The following is a 24,120-nucleotide window of genomic DNA, read 5'->3' as shown; positions in this document are numbered from 1 at the left end:
ATACATCTACCACATGGCCTACATCATCAGTGGCTCAGAGGTGATTTTACTCTGTTGGGGCAGGTTACATTGGGTTGTGGGGTTTCTCTCTCTCTCTCTCTCTCTCTCTCTCTCTCTCTCTCTCTCTCCCCCTAGTTGCTGTTTCCGGATGCTCCCTATACTGATGTATTGTAGGGCTAGATACTTACCTTTAGTCCTTTCTTTTCTTTTCCAGATAGTGTATCAGATTTCACATGGTTGTAACTTTGGTCTCATAGGTCACTTTGGCCTTTTGAAGACGTTAATATAACATTTCGTTTCATTTCTCTCTCTCTCTCAAAAAAGATGATTTGACTCCACTTCCTTAGGAGCCTCCATGAAGTTTGCCGATGTCGTTCCTTCTCCATTGGGTTTGCCGTAGCAAGCTCTTGCCATGTGTCCTGGCTTTCGACAGTTGTGGCAAGTGAAGGTCCTTCCTCCTACTCTGCCTCTTCCTCGTCCTTGTCCTCAAGAGAATCCTTCTCGGGTGAAGAATGCTTTTTCTTCTCCAGCTGTTGAGTCCAACCATTTCTTCTCTTTGACTCTGGTCTCTTGCTCTAGTAGAGCTCCTTCTATCTCGTGTAGCTTCAATTCAAGTACATTCTTTAATGTTGCTACAATGTTTTCATATTCACCTTTGTCCACACTCTTCAGAAGCACTGCTAGTGCCTCATCATCTTCTACCTTCTTGCTAATGGCTGCCAGTTGTTGCTTAATGCTTTTATATTTGTTCAAATGTGTGATTAAAGGTTCACTTTCCTTCATATCCAGTTTGTAGAATTGCATTAACAGATTTATCTTTGAATTTTTTGCATGAATGACAAATAATTTATTGAGTTCATCCCATGCATCTTTTGTCCATTGTATCCGTGTGATGTGATGAATGATTTCATCATTTAAACTGAGTGCGATAAGTTCTAATGCTTTCTCATTTTTGCTCTTCCACTCATTTTTCCCACTCACTTTCGGGCATTCATCTCTTCTTTCAACTAGCTCCCACATATTTTTCCTCATGAGCAAATACATGGTTTTTGTTTGCCATGTATAAAACTGTTCCCCATTAAATTTGGCTCTCTTGTGCCGTGCTCATGATGATGTGAAGAGGGTCTTATCTCTTGATCCAATTTCAAGATTCAAGGGCAGTGTCTATCCTTTTACAACTCAATCTGGTGTTTAGGTGATGATTATAACAAATTTATCAGCATAAATTCACCAGAAATTACATTAAACCAAGGGTAACAAATTTGTACTGAATGGTTGGAGTATCAAACCATCTCCGAATTGCAATCTGAGTTATAGGGATCTGTATCAGATATCCAATGGTTAATTTGAACCCTCAATTGCACCAAAATACAGTGATTAGTATTGATTAATCATTGATTAGCAAAATAATCCTCTGTTTTGTGTGCAAAAAACAGAGTATGCGGGGAGTCCAGATCTGGGCCTTAGAGTTCAAATGAGCTAAAATCCTTTCAAGGCCATCAATAGCAATTAGTCTAGTAGAGGATTAAGCCAAGAAACACAAGATTTGACCAAACATTGAATACTTAATCTCTATTTTACCAAAGTCACCTGCAGATTTGATGGAGAGCTTGGATCTCACTGTAGACTTGATGAAATAAAAAACTGTCTTCACTAGCTTGTAGAGCACCCTTGAAAACCCTTGGGGCCAAGAGGAATTAGAGCAATGTCTTCTGGTGCAGACAAGATCTCAAATCTCCTTAAAAAAAAAGGCGCCTGAAAAAACGCGAAAATCTGCAGCGTGCGCCGGGGGTTTGTTGATGTGATTGGATGGACTGAAGCACAAGGGTTATGGCTATGCTTGGCTAAAAGGGTTTGGGCCAATTTTATGTGTGAAGGGAGAGAGAGCTCCTCCATCAGTTGGGGGTACATAAGCTCTTTGAAAAAGAGGTAAAAAAACTTGATTATCTACTAATCCTAATTAGCTAGGTAATTAGTAAGATAATGGGCTCATAAATTTGATGGATTCTAGGCTAGGCTTTGATACCATATTAAATTTGCAGCAATGTGATGAGCTATGGTGGATCAAATGCTAGAATGAACATCATTAGAAAAGAGATTAGATGATAATTAAGACGTGATTAGTGAGCAATTAACTGATAGCTTAATGTAGGCATGGATAATAAAAAACCACCAAATTCTCATTAGGCCAATGCCTCAATTTATAGAGTTTACATCCAAGTATCTAATCCCACTGAGCTCTCCTTGATTCACTCCACCTCTTTTGCTTGATTCTCTCCACCTCTTTCCAGAATATCTCCACACTACCTAAATCTTCTCATGCTATCCGTTATTCTCTCCCAGTAGATACTTCTCACCTTTTCACAACTTCTCTCACATTTACAGATTCTCTTTTACAGCCTCTTGCTAAGGGCTTGTTCCCGCACACACCCTATTCACTTGTATATTTCAATAGGGCCAAGCATCTTGAAGGCTGGCTGCAAATTTGTCCTTGAAGGAGGAACCAAATTTGAGCGTGCAAGCTGCCTTTGTGAAGATCCACCTGGGACTTGAGGGCTAGGGGCTGCCAAGGACGGGTGTGCGTGCTGAGATGCAGGCAGGGAGGAAGTCATTCCACGGCTCTCTGTGTGGAAGGAGGCCGCGGACTATCAGCTTGCCCAACAGGCCTTGCTATGTACCTTTGGATTAATGATCCCCAAGCCCCCTTTGTGGTGGGGCTGAATGATGACTCTCCATGCAACCTTGGTGCTGGCGGCCTTGCCATTGCCCCTTGCCCAAAGGAAGTTCCTGATTAGTTGATGGACTTGGCTTATGCAAGAACACCTAGCATGAAGTGATGAGCATCCAGTACAAAAGCTTTCTTCGAATGCTCAGAAGAAGGGGGGGAAATTTGCTGCTTTGCAGAGATGTCTAGACTCTATGCTCACTTGGCACCCAAGATACCGCATGGGGGTGTGGCATGGGATCCCTTGAAAACCCCAACTAGACACCTACCTAGAGTGGGGCCAAGGTCCACCCAAAAGCCACATGACTTGTGCTAGTTGATTTGTGCTCCTGAGGCGATCTCATTGAAGGCACTCCGCAATCCAATCTTCATGAGATCCCAGTGCCACGGGAAGAGAGAAACTGGTAGGCCATCCTCACGTGCACACTTCTGGCGGGGAAGAGCTTGCAGTGCTTCCCCCAACTCATCGATGGGGAAGGGAGGATCCAAGAAAGCACTCATGGCCGCTGTCGTGCGTGTTGCCAAACGCTTTGTCAGGCTGGGGGAGTTGGGCTTCACGGTAAGGAGCGGACTGTAAAAGTCAGGCGATGGCTCGAACTCGAGGTGAGTCCGTCCCATCAAGTTTCCTGAGGCTGTGCATTTTGTCTTGCCAATTGTGTGGTCCTATGGATGAAAAGGAATCATGCGTGACTGCATCCCCTGCCTAGGTCCAGAAGAAGGCTCTAGCATGATGATATTTGTACTCCAATCTGCTGTCCTTTAGGGCATGAAGCGGCATGTGGGCAGCTGTGCTCCAATATAGAGGCTTTTGGGGCTCTGCTCCTCAAGACACTGGAGAGAGGCCAAGCTACGGCGAAGGCCTCTTATCCGCTCTCTCAGAAGGCTTGAAGTCTATCTTAGGTGGCCTTCTGCAGAATCTGGCTGATCTCCTGGAGAGCCTTGTCCAAGTCAAGGGTAGCAGCGCCAGGGCGAAACGTATAAACCTCCCAAGCCTCCTCTTTGCTGTGGTCCTTTTGGCGAACAGAGAGGGTGGTGAAGAGAATGCATGAGAGAGATGGGGAGAGTCAACACCGAGAGAGAGAGAGAGTGAAGGGAGTCGTGGACACAAAGCACTCAAGGTGAAGTACAAAAGATAAGGTCGTGAGGATGCAAGGCGGCTTATACAAGCCTTATGCAAGTCTTATACACCTATGCATGGCAATGAGCCTTTCCCTACAATGGCACCGAAGGTGCATCTCCAAAAAAATTTGGTCTGATTTGTTAAAAACTAACCTTCAGTCCATTTTTCTTGAAAACGCTCACATATCATTTCTTAATCAGCCCCGCTTCACCTGAATAATTGTGCTTTAAGCCTAATCCATCCTACCCATAACTTCTTCTTATGGTCAACACATTTGGATCCTCACCATCGACTACCACTCATATCAGCACAGGATCCCAGTTCCATGAGCTACAATGATAGAGGAAGACAACCCACAAAATGAAAGAGAGAACACTGCAACCCGATAACTCAACATCCACAAGAGCCAAGATACCCATTACGATATCTTGATAAAGATGCTAGAGCTTCATGTACATCGCCATCAACATATAATATCTTGGAGTGCAAGCAGTTTCCATGCGCATTGCCTCCTTGTCCGTCCGGAATTCCTCCCTCACCACTTGCTTACTAACACCATTGTTTTCCTAACCCCTCCTTAATAATACCACGTACCCCTTGGATATTGGTCATTAAGTATTCTATGCTAAGTCTACTCATTCAAGTACTCTAAATCTAAAGAGGATGTCCCGCTGCAAAGGGGACAAAAAATATAACATACCAAAAACAAAATAAATAGCACTACTGATCCCCTACAAGCAAGCCAACTCATAAGAGCCCATAAGACTAGCTGGATACTTAATCGCTAGTACTCCACTAACTTCTTTCCATCTTACTAACTCCTTTGTCCCCTCTCATTTCTAGAGAGACAGGAGACGCAACCAAGTGCGACACTTCCTAGCATGCCTCGACAACCTGTTACCGATGATGACAAGGATGCGATTGAGTTTAGGAAGGGGAGTATGTTAACCACATATTGGAGTTGACCCTCGACTGCTCCTTCTGCTCATCAAGATTCAAAAATTACTGGAGGTGCACCTCTTCTCAATGAGAGATTCATAGAGGGATGAAAATTTTGGTAGGATGGTGGGAGTGGACTGAGAGCAGCGTTGACCAACTCTCAATCTGAAACCACTTCGTTAATGTTGAGAGCATGAAGAGTGTGCATAGAGCAGAAGCAAAGGAAGTACTAGATTGTGCTGAACTGAGAGTGCAAGAGAGAGGGAGATATGAAGCCAAAAGGCTGAATATATTGCAATGAATATAATCCCGAGCCAGACCATCTATATTAGGTATGGGGTTGGCTGACTGGCCATGAAGGACCCAACTAGGGAAAATGCCAAAAAAATAGGGGAAAAATAAGGGCCATGAAAAGGGGACAAATAAGGGCTAAATATGGGCAGCATACAGGGATGAAATGCTAACACCCCCTCTCAGCACCGGATGTTGAACAAACTCCAAGGACAAAACTCCAAACACAAATCTCCCGCAAGAACCCGTTCATGAACATAGTGATACTGGATCTCAATGTGTTTCGTACGAGCATGAAACACAGGGTTCTTGGCGATGGTGATGCAACTTTGATTGTCACACCAAAGCAGAGTAGATATGGTAGGAGGAAAGCCAAGTTCTTCCAATAATCTCCGCAACCAAATCGCCTCACATGCAGCATAGCAAGCTGCTTGATACTCTGTCTTTGCAGAGGAAAGCGCACGGTAGGCTGCTTTTTACTGCTCTATGAAATGGCTGCCGACCCAAGTGAGAAAACACAACCAGTGGTTACCTAATGATGTTGGTCGGTTGGCATAAACATGGTCGGCGTGTTTATCTTTTTATCCTTCGCGAGACAAAAGTATTCAAGAGGATGAAGCGAACCTTGGGAAAGCTTCCCCTATGGTTCAACTTGAGAAAAGAGTGTTGAAATTAGGGTTTTCAGCAAAAAGACCAGAAATTACAGCAAATATAAGAGCTGTTTTGCTGAATTTCAATCATAGGGAGAGTGTGGGAGAGTGAACACCACTTGGAAACACTCTTGGAAGCTTGAAAAACACACTAGCAAGCTTGGATATGGAGTTGGGAAGGAGAAAGTGCAGAAAATACAGCCAAAAGGCCTCATGAAGGAGGGCACTAACTTCTAGAAGAGAGATGAGATGTCCACTCTAGGTGTCGGGTAGAGAGGACAAGCGACGTGGTGCAAGGTGAGATGGACACATGGCTGGATGCTTCCTTTGTACAAAGGAAATAAGGTCTGGGTGGTGGGCATTGAGTTTTGTCCGTCTCAGGACATCAGTGTGTGTGCGAACACAGGGGTGGTCATAATTTATAAGTGAGTTTTGTCCACCTCAGGACATCAGTGTGTGTGAACACACGGGTGGTCATAATTTATAAGTGAGTTTTGGTCGCCCAAAACTTAATGAAGTGTGTACACACTCACTTATAAATTAATGCTAATTTCGAAGGCAAGGTTTATGACTAATACTTACCACTTGTAACATGCCATTAACCATGTCAGCAAATAGTTTTACTTGCACAGTTTACGGGCGGGCTTTTCCTTACCCGAAACTACACATTGGTCAGGCAAGCATAAAAATAGCATGCAATTTCAATTGCAAGCAAGCACATAAAGATTCTATGCAATGCAACATTGGTATGGACAATCCCCGTTACTATACCAAAATAGACGTGCTCCAGGCAAGTATACGAGGTACCAGACCCAATGGAACACCAATCCTTGAGGCATTTTCGAGCATGTACACACATGCACAAGTCTCAGCGGAAAGCCAAGTTCACAATATCACATGAGTGGCATCAATCCCCGCCATATGCAACTGCCATGGACACCAGTCCAATGTACATACATAATGAGAAAGCACGGGCGGACCAATTGGGTGGCCAAATGGTGACATTCTCCCCGGCTTCTATATAGTTGTCTGCAATTGAAAAGCATCCAAATACGTCTGAAACAAATGCGGGCAATCTCTAAAGAACTCTTCATCTACCCATTTAGCATCAATGGGAAGATAGTTCTTGAACTTCACAAGGTAACGCTAGATAACTTTGCCTGCACAGCAAGCTTGTGTTCCTTGTGCAAAATCTTCTCAAGCTCATCCACTTTTGGTGGATCTTCAATGACCGGTTCACTAGGCTCGGCCCTACATATTTGTGAAGGAGACTTACATGAAAAGAACTGTGTATGTGCTAATTGCTAGGCAATACCAACCTGAAAGCCACTTCATTGATCGTTTCGATCACTCGAAAAGGCCCATAGTACCTCTAACTCGCGGCGGGTGCCAAGGGGACTAGGGCCTTTGACACACTTGTTGATACCATCAATGCATATCAAAACACTTAAACATGGCCACAACCTTAACACATATCCAGCATCAACTTTGCATAAAACATAAAAGCTGGACAAAACATCCACAAATGCTGAAAATGGATCTTGCACATGTGACACCACATAGAGGCCGGAATGGGCCGATCCCCCCCTTGGAGTACTTTATTACCCAAGGAGAATAATATCATGTACAAGCTTTGAGGGCCTTACTCTCCCCACGGGAGATGCCGGATTATCCATATACAAATGCCATAACACAGCCCAACATGAGGCTACCAAGCCGGAAATTAGGCTGTGGAAATGTCGAGCCAACAATATAATCCATATATATCCGTGTGGGTATTGATTCTTCCCCAAAAACCACGGGTCTTCATGCAATAGAGTTGGTACAGCAAGTACAACTCTCAATTCAACCGGTACAACAGGTACAATGGTTGGTACAGCCGGTACAGTGGCTGGTACAGCACGTACAGTGGTTGGTACAATCGGTACGATGGCTGGTATAGGAGGTACAACAAGTACAAATGCTGGTACAGCATGTATAGTGACTAGTACAGCAGATATAGTGGCTAGTACAACAAGTACAAAAGTCGGTACAATGAGTGATACAGCAAGTACAGAAGTTGGTATAGGCGGTACAAGGACTGGTACAACAAGTACAATGGCTAGAAATCATAATAAATGATTAGATACCCTTGCCTTCAGTATTTCTTCGCGATGGAAGCCTCCAAAACATTCCCCAATAGCCGGTATTCTTCATGGGCAGCCTTCAAGAGAGAGAGAAAGAGAGTAGCCATCATTAGGGAAGCCTTCAACGGTGGTAGAGGCTAGTGTGCAGCAAGAGAGCCTCTATTAATGAAGAGAGAGGGCTCCAATTTATAGATTTGGGCCTCCCATGAGCTAAAATGGCAAGAGAAGGCTACAATGACAAGTGGAGAGCCACACAATAGCTGAAGTGACAAGTGTGAGGCCACTTGTCTCACTTTGATCCACTTTCTAACAAGTGTCAGGCCACTTGTCTCACTTTGATCCACTTTCTTGCCACATGTCCCAATCTAAGAGATGGGTCCTTCCATAAACTTTATCTCTAAAAATATCCCAACTGGTAGACATTCTGTCATAGGCACTTTGCCAACTCTTGGTATCTGCTCAATTCCAAATGTAATGATGCGAACAGAATTTCCATGCCTTGTCCCGGAGAGCAACAAAATGCTCATCAAACAAACCTGATGCATTGACAACAGATGAAAACCAAGTGACGGAACATACAACACCTGGGAGGAATGCTTTCCACCTTTGCCATCAGGAACTATCTCCAACCTGCCCTCACTGTGAACTAGGATAGTGGATATATCCCCAGTAAGAATGTGACCAGAATACCTGCAGAGATCCTGTAAATCTGAACGAGAAGGAGTCATGTGCCTGGAAGCACCACTATCTAGAATCCACTCCTGAGTATCCGTTGTGGCGAGTCCTCCAACCTCCTCCCTACCTGAAGAAAATGAAACATCGGTGTCCATCACCTCTAGGTGCACAAATGCTGGAGTCTTCACAATTGCTGCTGAGGATTCTTCACCCTTCTCGGTGTTCCGCTTGGGACACTGCCTCCAATAGTGGCCTTTCTCGCCACAATCATTACAGGTCCTCTCTGCCTTTAGTTTCTCGCGGTCAACGTTGGACTTCTTCTTAGAAGACGTCTCCAGTGAAGCCTTCCCTTTGCCCTTGTTACGGCCTTTCGACCGTTGGCCAGTTAAGGCCTCTGAACCTCCGCCCTATGGAGGGTTCGAGAATCTCTCCTCCTGGTCCAAGACCATGGGCACAAGCTCCTCCCACATGAAGGTGCTGAGCTTGCCACTGGTAATCAAAGACGAGTAGAATGCTGAGTATTGAGAGGGCAAATGTGACAGCAACGTTATGGCCATGTCCTCCGATGATATCTCCTTCCCAGCCTGAAGAACTTCCTGTTGAAGAGTCTGCAGCTTGTTAATATGCTCCCGCATCGTTGACGACTTTGCAGGGCTCATAACCCGCATCTGTACTTCCAAGGAAATCCTCTTCATGGGCGATACCCTGTTGTAAAGAGAAGCCAAATGCTGCCATATACCTCTGGTCAACGTCATATGCTTTATATGATTGATTACCTACGGTGTGCAGTTGAGGAATATAAATGAGCAGACCCTAGTGTTGACACGATCCCACAAGTGTGCCTGTGCCTCTCGGTCCTTACGAATTGACGGTAACTCCCCTTCCTCTACCTCCGGTCGTGGAACCCCAACAACGATGAAATCAGCAAGGTCGTATGACTCCAGAACAGATTCCATCATAACCTTCCATATGCCGTAGTTGTTCCTGTCCAGCTGATGGTCCACCGGGAACGTGTGAAGTGTTGGGATCTTCACATGCTTCTCAGCCATCTCTAATAAATCTGCCATTGCGGGGATGTAACTGAAAAAGGGTGGGTGGCTAGGAACAAAGAAGAACTTACACCTGCAAGTGGTTGCCCAGCAAATCAGCCCGCCGTCCTCTTGCTTCTCCTCTTCCCGAATAGTCTCGAACAGTCCACCTATCTGCAACGCAACAGTCCCCCTCTTGCTCACACAACTCCCAAGATCTATCAAGTGCCTAGGGCTCTGATACCATGTCAGAATACGCAACGGAGATGATGACAAAATCTGGAAACACTAGAGCAAGAACAGTGCAGAAAATAAACAGCACAAGAGAAGTAGAGAGATAGTCGTGTAACTGTGCTCTATATACACAAGAAGATCTTGAATACAATACCCTACAAGACAAATGTCGCAAGGGGTTGTGGGGCCATTTTATATGGCCCCTAAACAGCAATCGGCCTGCTTCAGAGGCAACCGACAGGCACAAAACCTCCACGACCAGCCATATAGACCAGTCGGCCAGCTATCATGAGTTGGCCAGAATTGAACTGTAGTCTGGTACAGTCGGCCAGAAGATGGATGCGCCTGCCAGCTCAGGACTGCCCCCCAAGCTACAAAAAAATGGGGGAAAAATACGGGGAGTGAGGAAAAATGAGAAAACACCTAAAAGGGCGGGCACACCCACAACAGAGGCCCTGGTAAATAGGTATAGACAGGAGATGACTTCTAACAATGGCATGTCCCTCTTGATTTAGGATAGCTCCTATGCAATTTCTAGATGCATCACATTTCACACTGAATGGCTTTTGCAAATCCGGAATGATCAACGCTGGACCATGTGTAGTTGCATCTTTCAACTTGAGGAATGCATCCCTCTGTATGCGCAACTGGCCAATAATAGGCATCACCTGCACTTCTCTACCAACAAAGGTAGCCCGTGCTTCAATTTGAGGACCCATGTCCTCCACTTCAATACCCAAAGCAGCTACCATGTGTGTAGATATGAAGTTCTCAGTTGCACAATCATCAAACATGAACAAAGCGGGCTGATTCTTAAGTTGTCTCCAAGCTTTACATACAACCTTATCTTTGCTATCATGTGAAGTGTTGCCCTGCACATCCAAAACCATATGTACATTGGGCTTTGATGCATTCACATTGACACGCTTCTTCTTGTTTGGGCATGCATTTGCAATATGCTCAATGCTACCACAAGTAAAGCATTTCCCCCATAGTAATAGGGGACGGAGGGGACGGAGGGCTGGGACGCGGAAATGCCGTCCCGAATCGGCGAATCGTTCCGGCACGGGCTGGGGACGGAGGGGACGCCTCGGGCAGATACATCACAAGGGGATGCCGTCCTGGGAATGGCGGAATGGGCTGCACATGTCGGGGACGGGACGGCCACGCGCACCTTTTTTTTTTCGTTGTTTTTTTGCACTTTTTTTTTTCCGCTTTTTTTCGTCTTGTTTTTTCGCCATTTTTTTCCGCTTCTGCCCGTTAGTTGCCCGTTGCTTTCCTCACGTTGGCATGGCTGCCATCACCCGTGACTTGCAAGGCTGCACCGCCACGAGCCTATAAGGCTTGTGCTCTTCTTTCTCTCTTCCCCTCTCACTCTTGGCAGGCCGCCCCACTCTAGAGCTTAAGGCTTAAGCAACAAGCGCTCTAGCCTCTCTCTCTCCCCCCCAGTGCCTAGGGCCCAGGCCCAACTCCCTCACTCTCTCTCTCCCCCAGTGCCTAGGGCAAGAAGCCCAACTCCCTCACTCTCTCTCTCCCACTCCCTCTCCCGCGGGCCACTCTCTCACTCACTCTCGGAGGGACATCATCTTCTACCGTGAGACACATCAGGCTCCTGGACAGTCCATGTGTCACGACCCTGTGTTTTTCTCTAGACAGTATGCAGGTGTGCACGGGGACATGGTGGACAGTGTGAATGGCATCAGATTGGAGTTAAAAAGGAAGCCCATGTGTGGACAACCCCAAGTGTGAAGGGGGCAAAAAGATTTTAACTTAAAAGGTTTCAAAAACCTTTAAAAATCATTATAATGCCCTTCATGAAAGAAAACGTGGCCCTTATGCTATTTTGGGGCCACGTGTGTGCTTTTCTGAAGAAGAGGGGCTGGCGGGCAGAAAAGAGGCGCCTATCTCTTGTTGAGTGTGTGCTTTTTCGCTGAGGAGGGCTGTTCGGCAGTGTACACAGGAGAGCACGTTGAACTCTTTCCCTCTCCCAGGTGTCTGTGAAGGGCAGGGCAGGAGACAGAGGCATGCTGAACTGCAGGTACAAGTCGGCTACGTGGAGGATGCACGTGGGCTGAACTGCAGGTACAAGTCGGCTGCGTGGAGGAGAAGACAGTCGGGCAGGGACTAAACAGAGCGTGGGTCTTTCCCCCTTCCTGGTGAAAAGATGCGCAGGCAGTTACACGGCTGCTGGAGGCGGATAAAGCTGGTGCAGAGACTGTCGGCATGGACTCCACGTGGATGGACTGCAGAGGTGCTGGACTGAACAGGGCATGAGAGGCTCTCTTGGAAAGAGGGGACTGCAGGAGAAACAGGGGCGTACATGTGGGGACAGCCAGTACTGCTTTCTCTCTCTCTCTCTCTCTCTCTCTCTCTCTCTCTCCCTCTGCTGAAAAGTAGACAAGGGCTGGTTTCTTTGGACACAAAGGTGGACAGGGGCTGGTTTTTCATGAACATAGACATCATGTCGATGGCGTTCAACTGATGGAACTTTCAGCTTCTCTTTGCTTTGGGTTCGGGACTGTTTTGGGACAGTTTATGGGCTGTTTTTTTTTGGCTGCAAATTCAGCAATGTACTTGGGTTTCTGGCTACAAGTACAGATCTTTTGGTTATGTTTCTTGGCATGGGAGTGTTGCAAGCTCGCATGGCTGCGTGCTCATGGAGCAGATTGTTTTCTTCCGGCGCCTCAGGATTTGCAGCTTTATTTTGATGCCTTTGAGTTGGAGTCGACTCTTGTTACGGCTCATTCAGGTTCAGCAGAGCATAGGTTTGGAGCATTGCCTGATGCTCAAGAGGGGGGTAGCACCTCCGCTCCCTTGTTACAGACAGGCTCAGTTGTCATCTAGGAGTCGCTTGGTGACATCTTTGTATTCACCCGAAGGTACTGAGGCTGACAGTACATCTGCTTATGGGACTTCTATGATCTTGTGTTCTAGACACATGAGATGATGGTTCAGTATGGTTCACAATCGCGCGCACCTTGAACTCTAACTGCAACTATGGATAACTCTATGGAGGGCATAAGTCTTGCGAGTAGTCCTAGAGTTGGTTTGGTTCATGGCTATATGGATCGAACCATAGTGACATGGGACGGGGGGAACGGACCCTAGGGACGGGGAACGCCTGGGACGGGGGCGGGACGGAGGGACGGGGACGGCAGCCAGATAGCGAAACGGGGACGCTGGGAACGCGTTCCGGGAACGTTTCGGGAACGGCGTTCCCTGTCCGTACGGGGACGGTCAAACTGACCGTTGGCGCAGTTTTTGACCGTTGGCGGGGCTTCAACGGCCGTCTCTCCTAGCCGTTTGGTGATGCGCAACTCCTCCTCAAGGCTCAAGCTCTCCCACATGGCTCCCCATCTTCTATATAAGAGACCTCCATGCTCTCCTCAAGCCATCTCCTCTCCAAGCTCTCCCTCTCCAAGACCCAAGGCTCAAGGCTCAAGCTCTCCCTCTCCAAGCTCTCCTTCTCCAACATCCAAGCTCTCCCTCTCCAAGCTCACCCTCTTCAAGCTCTCCTTCTCCAACATCCAAGCTCTCCCTCTCCAAGCTCACCCTCTCCATTGTCCAAGCTCTCCTTCTCCAACATCTCCATCCCAATTCTCCATCTTGACTCTTTCTCAAGCTCTACCATCCATCTCAAGCTCTACTCTAGTCTCTATCACTATGGCATCCTCTTCTCAAACCCCTTCCTCTCCTCAACCCGGGTCCGCCGCCGCCTCCACCACTTCAACACCCGCTCCATCACGAAGAAGGAGGCCCGCCGTACATCGATGGAGTTGGTGGGATGAGGTAGAGTGCTCGCAATACGGTCAAGGGGGTGGTTCAAGACCATGGGTATGTAAGCTTTGCGGCTACAAGCGAACCAGCGGTGCCCACAAAGTGCGTGCTCACTTCTTGCATGAGCCCGGCAACGAAGTGCAATTTTGCAAGGAGGTTTCGGCCGAGAAGAAGAAGGAGCTCCTTGAAAAGCTTGTGGTTTATGAGGCGGCCGAGTTGGCAAAACGCAATCCTCAAGTGGCCGTCGACCCCACATCCTTTGTGAGGACATCAACGCCGCATGTACCTCGTTCATCAAGAGAGGCATCCGCTTCCCGGGGACGCCAAAGTACTCTTGATGAGAATTGGAACCCTCAATTGAAAGAGGAGGTGGACATGGCGGTGGCACGATTCTTCTTTCATGACCACATAGCATTTCGGGCGGCACGGTAAGTCCTTGGCACTATGCTCATGTACTATTCAAAATTCAAATATCATGCTCTAAACTTTAAAAACTAAAACTTAAAAGACTAAATGATGGTAAAAATCTGAATTTTGTTTGTGTTTTGCATATGGTGTTTTGGATAGATCTCCATACTTTCGGGCCATGTGCAAATTGATAGCGGAGTATGGACCCTCTTATGTTCCCCCCTCTTCGGAGACCATCCGCACCTCTCTCCTTGACAAGGAGAAGGCAAGCGTGGAGGTGGCGGCCAACCACATGAAAGAGCAATGGGCTGAAAATGGTGTTACCCTCGTCGTTGATGGGTGGAGTGACACTAGAAAGCGCTCCATCCATGGAGTTGTTGCCTACTCACGAGGGGAGACATACTTTGTCGACTCCCATGATGCTTCCGGGACGGGGAAGAGTGCCGAGATACTTGCTGCGGAGTGGGCAACAACACTAGAGACGGTGGGGGCGGAGAATGTCATTGCCATATGTGCGGATGGAGAACCGGCAAATAGGGCGGCGGGGACAATTCTCCAAGCAACTTATCCTCGCATCACCGTGTGCTTTTGCATGGCCCATTGCCTCAACAACCTTATCAAAGACATAGGGGCCTTGGATTGGGTTGCACCTGTCATTGAGGGTGCCAACAAAATAGTGACCTTTGTCCTCAACCATCACAGGGTGCAGCACGAGTTTTCCAAGAAGTCAAGCCTCTCTCTTCTTAAGTATTCCGAGACGAGGTTTGCATTCAACTTTCTCATGCTAGGCCGCTTGTGTACATGTAGCGGGGCATTGAGGGGACTCTTCCTCAGTGATGAGTTTGCACGCACTTCAGAGGCTTCCACGACGGTCGGCAAATTTTGCAGGGAAAGGGCGGATGATGCGGCATGGTGGGAGGAGGCCAAGGCGCTTGTGGAGATGGTGCAACCGATTATTGATCTCCTTAGGGTGGTGGATTCCACTCAACCATGCATTGGCAAAGTGTACGAGGCAATGGATTGCATGACAGAGAAGCTAAAAGCAATGTTCAAAGTCAAGCCTCACTATAAACAGGTCAAATCCCTATGTTTGAAAAGGTGGCAAGCCTACCACTCTCCCCTCCATGCTGCTGCCTACATTGTTGATCCTGAGTTTCAAGGCAAAGGGCAACACAAGGACAAAGAGGTGAGCAAAGGCCTTCGACAAACCTTGGATCGCCTTTACACTAGTGAGGAGGATCGCCGCACAATCAAGGACCAATTGCAGATTTATAGAGAGAAGCAGGGGGCTTTTGGTTTGGCAGATGCACAGGCGGACCGCTTCAAGGTAGGGTCTGCACTTTGGTGGGAGGATTATGGTACGGAAACTCCAAAGTTGCAGGAATTTGCTGTGCGCGTACTCTCACAGGCTTGCAGTAGCAGTTGCCTAGAGCAACTCTGGTCAGTTTATAGCCACATTGCCTCTAAGAAGAGCAACCGCCTTGGTGTACAGCGTGCAAATGATTTGGTGTTTGTCAGTGCCAACTTGCGAATGCTTTGCAAGGGCTTGACAAAGAAGGCAGATCCTTTCACCGAATGGGAGCAGGCACAGCAGGACCCACATCTCTCTGATCAGCAGAGGGCCGAGATTTTAGAGGAGCTTGAGGTTGTGCCCGAGGCATTGTCCCCCCCACCTCCCCCTCCCCTCCCACTTGAGGACCAGCCTATGGAGGACTTCACCGAGGAGGTCACGATTGATCTTCACCCTTTTCAGCCTCTTGCCTAGTCTCTTGAGTCTTGTATCTTGGCACTTAGTCATTTTGCCTTGAGTGTACACCCTCCTTGGGCCTTTCATTATGCCATTTGGCATTTTTGTTTAGATTGATCATTGTACACTCACTTTTGTTTATCACGCCATCGGCGCCCTATTATAGTTTTTTGCTAATACGACTATGCATTTCTCCTCTTTTTGGTGCAATTTTGTGCTTAATGTCTTGGTTTCTAAGTGTAAATCAAGTGTGTTAAAAAAAATTGCAAAAAAACAATCGTTTTCAGATTGCCGTTTTTTCCACCGTCCCCGGGACGGCCTTTTGCCCCGTTCCCGTCCCGTTCCCCGTCCCCGTCCCCGTCCCCGTTCCCGTTCCCCGTCCCATGTTTCTATGGATCGAACTCTATTTGTGCATGTATGCATACACTTTTTGAGGTAGAGGTATTTTTGTATTCTGGTGCCATTGAGAATACATTGGGAAATACTCTGCATTGTGTCATATGCTGCATGTATGTTGGTATGACACATCAAGTGCTTTATTATGTCATGGATGCACCACTGGGTGTGACTCCTGCGGGATGGCCATGAAACATATGTGGGAAAGTACTTAGTGGATGTAGTGTTTGGATGCATTGAGTGCTTGCATATGCTCATGTTGTACCATCAGTCGTGGGTCCTGCGGGATGCCCATGGACATAAGGCTTGCGAGCAGCCCTTAGACTGTTACTTTGGAGTAGGTAGAGCGTCTTGAGGAGCATATTGTTTGCGAATGCATATATGTGTCATGCATATGTTTGTCATATGTAGAATGATGCATGGTTTTGTTTTTGGCTAACACAGTTAACGTGTTTCCATTTGGTTTTAGACTTTTGCTGTAGGTTCTGAAGGAACAAGCAAGAGTGGTTTGTCACTTTGACGTGACAGTATGGCCTATTGTGCAGGATGATTATTTTATCACCCAGATGCATTGGAGGGCCATTGCTTTTGTTGTATGGGGAGTCTTTGCTCATAAGATGCATTACTGTGCCATTGAGTGCAATCGAGGACGCTTGCTATTTTTCAAGAGGGGGGTATGTCACGACCCTGTGTTTTTCTCTGGACAGTATGCAGGTGTGCACGGGGACATGGTGGACAGTGTGAATGGCATCAGATTGGAGTTAAAAAGGAAGCCCATGTGTGGACAACCCCAAGTGTGAAGGGGACAAAAAGATTTTAACTTAAAAGGTTTCAAAAACCTTTAAAAATCATTATAATGCTCTTCATGAAAGAAAACGTGGCCCTTATGCTATTTTGGGGCCACGTGTATGCTTTTCTGAAGAAGAGGGGCTGGCGGGCAGAAAAGAGGCGCCTATCTCTTGTTGAGTGTGTGCTTTTTCGTTGAGGAGGGCTGTTCGGCAGTGTACACAGGAGAGCACGTTGAACTCTTTCTCTCTCCCAGGTGTCTGTGAAGGGCCGGGCAGGAGACAGAGGCATGCTGAACTGCAGGTACAAGTCGGCTGCGTGGAGGATGCACGTGGGCTGAACTGCAGGTACAAGTCGGCTGCGTGGAGGAGAAGACAGTCGGGCAGGGACTGAACAGAGCGTGGGTCTCTCCCCCTTCCTGGTGAAAAGATGTGCAGGCAGTTACAGGGCTGCTGGAGGCGGATAGAGTTGGCGCAGTCGGCATGGACTCCACGTGGATGGACTGCAGAGGTGCTGGACTGAACAGGGCATGAGAGGCTCTCTTGGAAAGAGGGGACTGCAGGAGAAACAGGGGCGTACATGTGGGGACAGCCTTTCTCTCTCTCTCTCTCTCTCTCCCTCTGCTGAAAAGTAGACAAGGGCTGGTTTCTTTGGACACAAAGGTGGACAGGGGCTGGTTTTTCATGAACATAGACATCATGTCGATGGCGTTCAACTGATGGAACTTTCAGCTTCTCTTTGCTTTGGGTTCGGGACTGTTTTGGGACAGTTTATGGGCTGTTTTTGTTTGGCTGCAAATTCAGCAATGTACTTGGGTTTCTGGCTACAAGTACAGATCTTTTGGTTATGTTTCTTGGCATGGGAGTGTTGCAAGCTCGCATGGCTGCGTGCTCATGGAGCAGATTGTTTTCTTCCTGCGAGAAAGGAACAGTGGGACCTCCAGTTATGGGCATCTCTATGTTGCCAGATGTTTCATGAGGGAACAGGTAACTAGATGTATGGAAACAGGACAGAAGTTTCAAAGGGAAACAGGCCTAAGGGTTTCATGTGGAAACAGGTCGTAGGTTTCTCGAGGAAACATGTTTTTGGGTTTCTCCAGGAGATAGGTCACATGCAGGCAGAGGGTACAGGAATGGACACATGTTTGGTACAGCCTTGCTACTGATTGGGCAAGGGACAGGGAATCCATGACAGAGATGGATAGTACCCTTGGAAGGTAGAGAGGGTTGGTACAGGTGTGTCGACTGTATGGTATGCTGTGCTGTGATGCGAGTTCTCTTTTGAGAGACAGTTTGGGAGTCTATGTTGTGATGCAGAAGCACTGGATGTGTCAGGGTGTGATGCTGTTCATAGTGTGAGAGGCTATGGATGGTTGTGGCAGCCTTGATCATGGGAGAAAGCTTCTGTATGCAGACTCAATGTGAGAGAGTCTTTCGATGTGAACAATGGCTGGACTTGTTTGTGGATGCCGAGTGGACAAGAAGCGAGATGCAGGTTCTTTGCAGGCTTCCAGGGTTCTACTGTGACGGCTGTGTTTCCAGTCTTATATTGTAATCAAAGCTCTCATAATCAATTAAAGAAATACCGCAAGGGGCGCCACTGCGTTTTGGGGCCAATCGGTGTCCGTGTATTGTTTGTAGGAGCACTCTAGCTCCCCTTGTTTGTTTTCCTTTTCTAGGTTTTCAATGGCGTTGAAGTGTTTTATGTGCGAGTGTTTGTTTCACCGCCTGTCAAGGCCGGTTTCAAGGTTCCGTTTGCAGGGACATCGTCGACTTTCTCAAGGAGGCGAGCCCGTGGTTGTCACATCAAAAGCTTCAACATGAGGAAAGTGAAAAGGAAGTGCAGGACACAGTGCAGGGTTGTGTGTCTTTGCCTATATGAGGTGAAGAGCAAGAGCTGAAGATGAAGTTCAGGAGAAAAGACACCAAGGACAAGAAGTAGTCGGCCAGGAACAAGAAGGAGTTGAAGTGTTATGATGTTGGAGATGCGTTGAAGGCTATGGCTTTCGACAGTTTGTCACCGGTGGTATCTTCACGGAGGCTTCATGGGTTCGGAAGACAGTTTCTTTCTATGTTTAGCAGTGGTGATCTACTATGCTTCATCGAGGACTTGTGCTTACCACTTGGGTGGAGTACAAGCAGGTTTTGGGTGCCTGAGGATGTATCAGATGAGGCTCAGATGGAAGTGGAGGAACTTGACGAGGTTCTTATTCCTGAGTATATACTGGCACATAAGGAAAGAAAGGTACAGGGTAAAGTTTCCCGTCGCTATCCTGTGAAGTTCAAGAGCTGTTCACTGATGGATGCGAAGTGGATGGAGGAGGGTGACTTAGCAGATTCACCTCAGGATTTGCAGCTTTATTTTGATGCCTTTGAGTTGGAGTCGACTCTTGTTACAGCTCATTCAGGTTCAGCAGAGCATAGGTCTGGAGCATTGCCTGATGCTCAAGAGGGGGGTAGCACCTCCGCTCCCTTGTTACAGACAGGCTCAGTTGTCATCTAGGAGTCGCTTGGTGACATCTTTGTATTCACCCGAAGGTACTGAGGCTGACAGTACATCTGCTTATGGGACTTCTATGATCTTGTGTTCTAGACACATGAGATGATGGTTGAGTATGGTTCACAGTCGCGCGCACCTTGAACTCTAACTGCAACTATGGATAACTCTATGGAGGGCATAAGTGAAGGCTGCAGGGTTAGGGTTAGGGTTTACACAAGTTCAAGCAGGCGTGGAAACCAAGATGCAGAGAGAACACGACTTCAGTATGCTTGATTAATCAAAAAGTGAAGTACAATAGCCACATGATAGTGACCCTAAAGATAAGTGTTCACATGTCCGGCCATAAATGTGCCGGGTGGACCAAAACACTTATAAACTGCATATAAGTGAAACTGAGCTAAACTGGGGGAAAAAACCTCCACTAACTGAAGTAAAAAGTGCCCCAGTAATCTACTGATGATCACTAGCACTCCTCTGGGTGCATACAGAGCATAAAACCCAACAAACCCCCCTGGAGTGATATGTGATCACTGTACATCATCCACCAAAAGGAAACAAATTCAAAGCATTGCGGAATGCTTCAAATTTCGGACGTGGTAATGCCTTGGTGAAGATGTCTGCCACATTCTGATCTGTAGGACAGTAGATCATACTGATATCTCCTGCCTGGAGTCTCTCCCGAACAAAATGATAGTGAATCTCAATGTGTTTCGTGCGAGCATGAAACACAGGATTCCTGGCCACAGCAATGGCACTCTGACTATCAGTATAGATAGGTGTAGGCTCCTCCACTGAAATATCCATATCAGTCATAAGTCGACGCAGCCAAACACACTCAACAGTAGTAGTGTAGGCTGCTCTGTACTCTGCCTCACAAGACGAAGTGGCCACTGTGGTCTGTTTCTTGCTTAGCCAAGAAATGCATGAAGAGCCAAGGAAGAAACAATTTCCACTAGTGGAATGTCTGGTATCAAAATCACCAGCCCAATCTGAATCACTGTAAGCGTGTAACTGCATGTCACCCCCCTCAGGATAAAGCAATCCAAGAGACAAGGTACCCTGCAAATAACGGAATACACGCTTCACAGCTTGCCAATGTGACAACCGTGGGCTGTGCATGAATCTGCTCAACTGAGAGACTGCATACTGAATATCTGGCCTTGTATTACACAAGTAAATGAGGCACCCAACAGCCTGAGCATATGTAGTGGCATCAAAGGAATCACTGTCATCTTGTAGTGACAGTTTCATCCCAGGCTCCATAGGAGTACTAATAGGCTTGCAATCCTGAAATTTAAACTTCTCCAGAAGTTTAGCAACATAATTTGATTGCAACAACCCAATGCCTCTGTTATCCTGCACAAACTGTATGCCCAAATAGTAATGTACAAGGCCCATGTCAGACATGTCAAATGTCTGTTGCAGTATCTCCTTAAAAGCTGCAATTTTGTCATCATTTGATCCCATGAGCAAGAGATCATCCACATAAAGATTGATGACCAGCAGATCTGTCTCTTCTTTCTTTACATACAGAGTGGCCTCTGATGGACTGTTCACAAATCCCTGAGTGAGTAGAAAAGCATCTATTTTTGCATACCAAGCTCGTGGAGCTTGTTTCAAACCATACAAGGCCTTTTTCAGCCTGCAAACTTTCCCCTCATGACCATGTTCTGCAAAACCCATGGGCTGAAATACATAAACTTCCTCCTCGAGGTCCCCATGTAGGAATGCAGTCTTTATGTCCAACTGGTGAACAACCCAACCACGATGTGCAGCCAATGCAATGACACACCTAAGTGTCGACATACGGGATGTAGGAGCAAATGTCTCCTCATAATCAATGCCCTTCTTCTGTGCATAGCCCTTTGCAACTAGACGGGCTTTGTACCTGTCAATGGATCCATCTGCATGTCTTTTCAACTTATAGACCCATTTAGTACCAATTGCTTTCTTGCCTTTGGGCAGATCAACCAAATCCCATGTTTGATTCCTTTTAATAGAATCAAGCTCATCCTGCATGGCTTTGTTCCAATGCACATTATCTCGTGCATCCACAAATGAATCAGGCTCATCATCATCCTGTAAACTGGCTGCCATAACCAGATTCAAATCCATGATGTGTGCATGCTCATTGGTCCTTGTTTCCCTACGAGTACGACCAGCAAGAGGACCCTCTAAATGGCTGTCCTGTAATGTCCTCAAATACCATCTAGGTATGTGTCTGACCTGTGGTGCCTGTTGCCCCATATTTGGTTCAGCTTCTGGCTCATTTGGCTGCTGAATTTCTGCACCACCTACATCATTTGCTGGCTGTCCTGTACCCTCATGAGTTGGATCACCAACTGTGGAATGAAACTCCATGGGTAGTAGACCTTCAAACACATCATTTTCAGCCTGATTTGCCTCATAACCAGCCATGGATATTTCTGATTTTTCATCAAAAATCACATCCCGACTAGTGAATATCTTCTTGGATAGTGGGTCATATAACCTGTAGCCCTTGCTCTCACGGCTATACCCAACAAAAATGCATTTTGTGGCTTTATCATCCAGCTTCCTCCTCAACTCTTTGGGTATGTGTGCATATGCAAGACACCCAAAGATACGAAAATGCGATACAGAAGGCTTGCGGCCATGCCAAGCCTCAAAAGGAGTAATAGAAACCAATGCCTTTGTGGGACATCGATTCAAAATATGACAAGCACACATTACTGCTTCCACCCAAAAGATATGTGGTAGCCTTTTTGCCTTTAGCATACATCTGGCCATCTCCATGAGTGACCGATTTTTCCTTTCTGCAACCCCATTCTGCTGTGGAGTGTAAGGAGTAGTATACTGATGTTTTATACCTCTACTCCCAAGAAAGGAATTCAGCATATGTGACATATATTCCCCCCCTCGGGACTTCAATGTACAGATGACTGTACTGCGCAGGACTGATGAAGGCTGCAGGCAGATTCGTGGAGGTACTGTGCAGGTACTGTGGTCGTCTATTGAAAGTACGGAAGCTGCACAGTGTCGAGTTGAAGGCAGCGCTTACTGTACTGAAGCAAAGCCACGTTTGTTGCAGCACACGACTGAGTACACAGGGCGACCAGCGTTGAGGCGACCACAAACAAATGCTGACAGCTGCGAACAGTCAGCTGGCTGCAGGCGTCGCACAGGTGTACGGGCTGAAGGCGGCGCAGTACAGTAGTTGTAGGCGACGCCTGTTGCAGTACCCGACTGAAGGCGACTAGGTACGGGCAGCAGGCGCAGAGGTTACCTGACAGTAATTGAAGGCGGCACTTGACTGGATGTACGGGCAGATAGTGCGCACGTGTAGCTGAAGGCGGCGCAGACTTGTACGGGCTGCAACAAAATTGTACAGCGCAGAGGTGTACGGGTGCTGTACGGGCAGCAGCAACAAGAGCTTCAATGCTCTGATACCAATTGAAGGCTGCAGGGTTAGGGTTAGGGCTTACACAAGTTCAAGCAGGCGTGGAAACCAAGATGCAGAGAGAACACGACTTCAGTATGCTTGATTAATCAAAAAGTGAAGTACAATAGCCACATGATAGTGACCCTAAAGATAAGTGTTCACATGTCCGGCCATAAATGTGCCGGGTGGACCAAAACACTTATAAACTGCATATAAGTGAAACTGAGCTAAACTGGGGGAAAAAACCTCCACTAACTGAAGTAAAAAGTGCCCCAGTAATCTATTGATGATCACTAGCACTCCTCTGGGTGCATACACAGCATAAAACCCAACAATAAGTCTTGCGAGTAGTCCTAGAGTTGGTTTGGTTCATGGCTATATGGATCGAACTCTATTTGTGCATGTATGCATACACTTTTTGAGGTAGAGGTATTTTTGTATTCTGGTGCCATTGAGAATACATTGGGAAATACTCTGCATTGTGTCATATGCTGCATGTATGTTGGTATGACACATCAAGTGCTTTATTATGTCATGGATGCACCACTGGGTGTGACTCCTGCGGGATGGCCATGAAACATATGTGGGAAAGTACTTAGTGGATGTAGTGTTTGGATGCATTGAGTGCTTGCATATGCTCATGTTGTACCATCAGTCGTGGGTCCTGCGGGATGCCCATGGACATAAGGCTTGCGAGCAGCCCTTAGACTGTTACTTTGGAGTAGGTAGAGCATCTTGAGGAGCATATTGTTTGCGAATGCATATATGTGTCATGCATATGTTTGTCATATGTAGAATGATGCATGGTTTTGTTTTTGGCTAACACAGTTAACATGTTTCCATTTGGTTTTAGACTTTTGCTGTAGGTTCTGAACGAACAAGCAAGAGTGGTTTGTCACTTTGACGTGACAGTATGGCCTATTGTGCAGGATGATTATTTTATCACCCAGATGCATTGGAGGGCCATTGCTTTTGTTGTATGGGGAGTCTTTGCTCATAAGATGCATTACTGTGCCATTGAGTGCAATCGAGGACGCTTGCTATTTTTCAAGAGGGGGGTATGTCACGACCCTGTGTTTTTCTCTGGACAGTATGCAAGTGTGCACGGGGACATGGTGGACAGTGTGAATGGCATCAGATTGGAGTTAAAAAGGAAGCCCATGTGTGGACAACCCCAAGTGTGAAGGGGGCAAAAAGATTTTAACTTAAAAGGTTTCAAAAACCTTTAAAAATCATTATAATGCTCTTCATGAAAGAAAACGTGGCCTTATGCTATTTTGGGGCCACGTGTATGCTTT

At 46.8% G+C, this 24,120-nt stretch overlaps 1 protein-coding gene across 1 annotated transcript in view; it reads left to right on the top strand.

Annotated features, from left to right (window-relative positions):
- LOC147607553 (uncharacterized) overlaps positions 1–24,120 on the top strand; it is a 43,038-nt gene that overhangs the window by 6,956 nt on the left and 11,962 nt on the right. The gene's annotated exons all lie outside the window — the stretch shown is intronic.

Source organism: Cibotium barometz, chromosome 55 (assembly GCF_041138505.1).
Source record: "Cibotium barometz isolate CiBa-2024 chromosome 55, ASM4113850v1, whole genome shotgun sequence".
NCBI classification, from domain to species: Eukaryota; Viridiplantae; Streptophyta; class Polypodiopsida; order Cyatheales; family Cibotiaceae; genus Cibotium; species Cibotium barometz.
The sequence above is the reverse complement of the archived record's forward strand: the minus strand, read 5'-3'. Positions and strand labels throughout refer to the sequence as shown.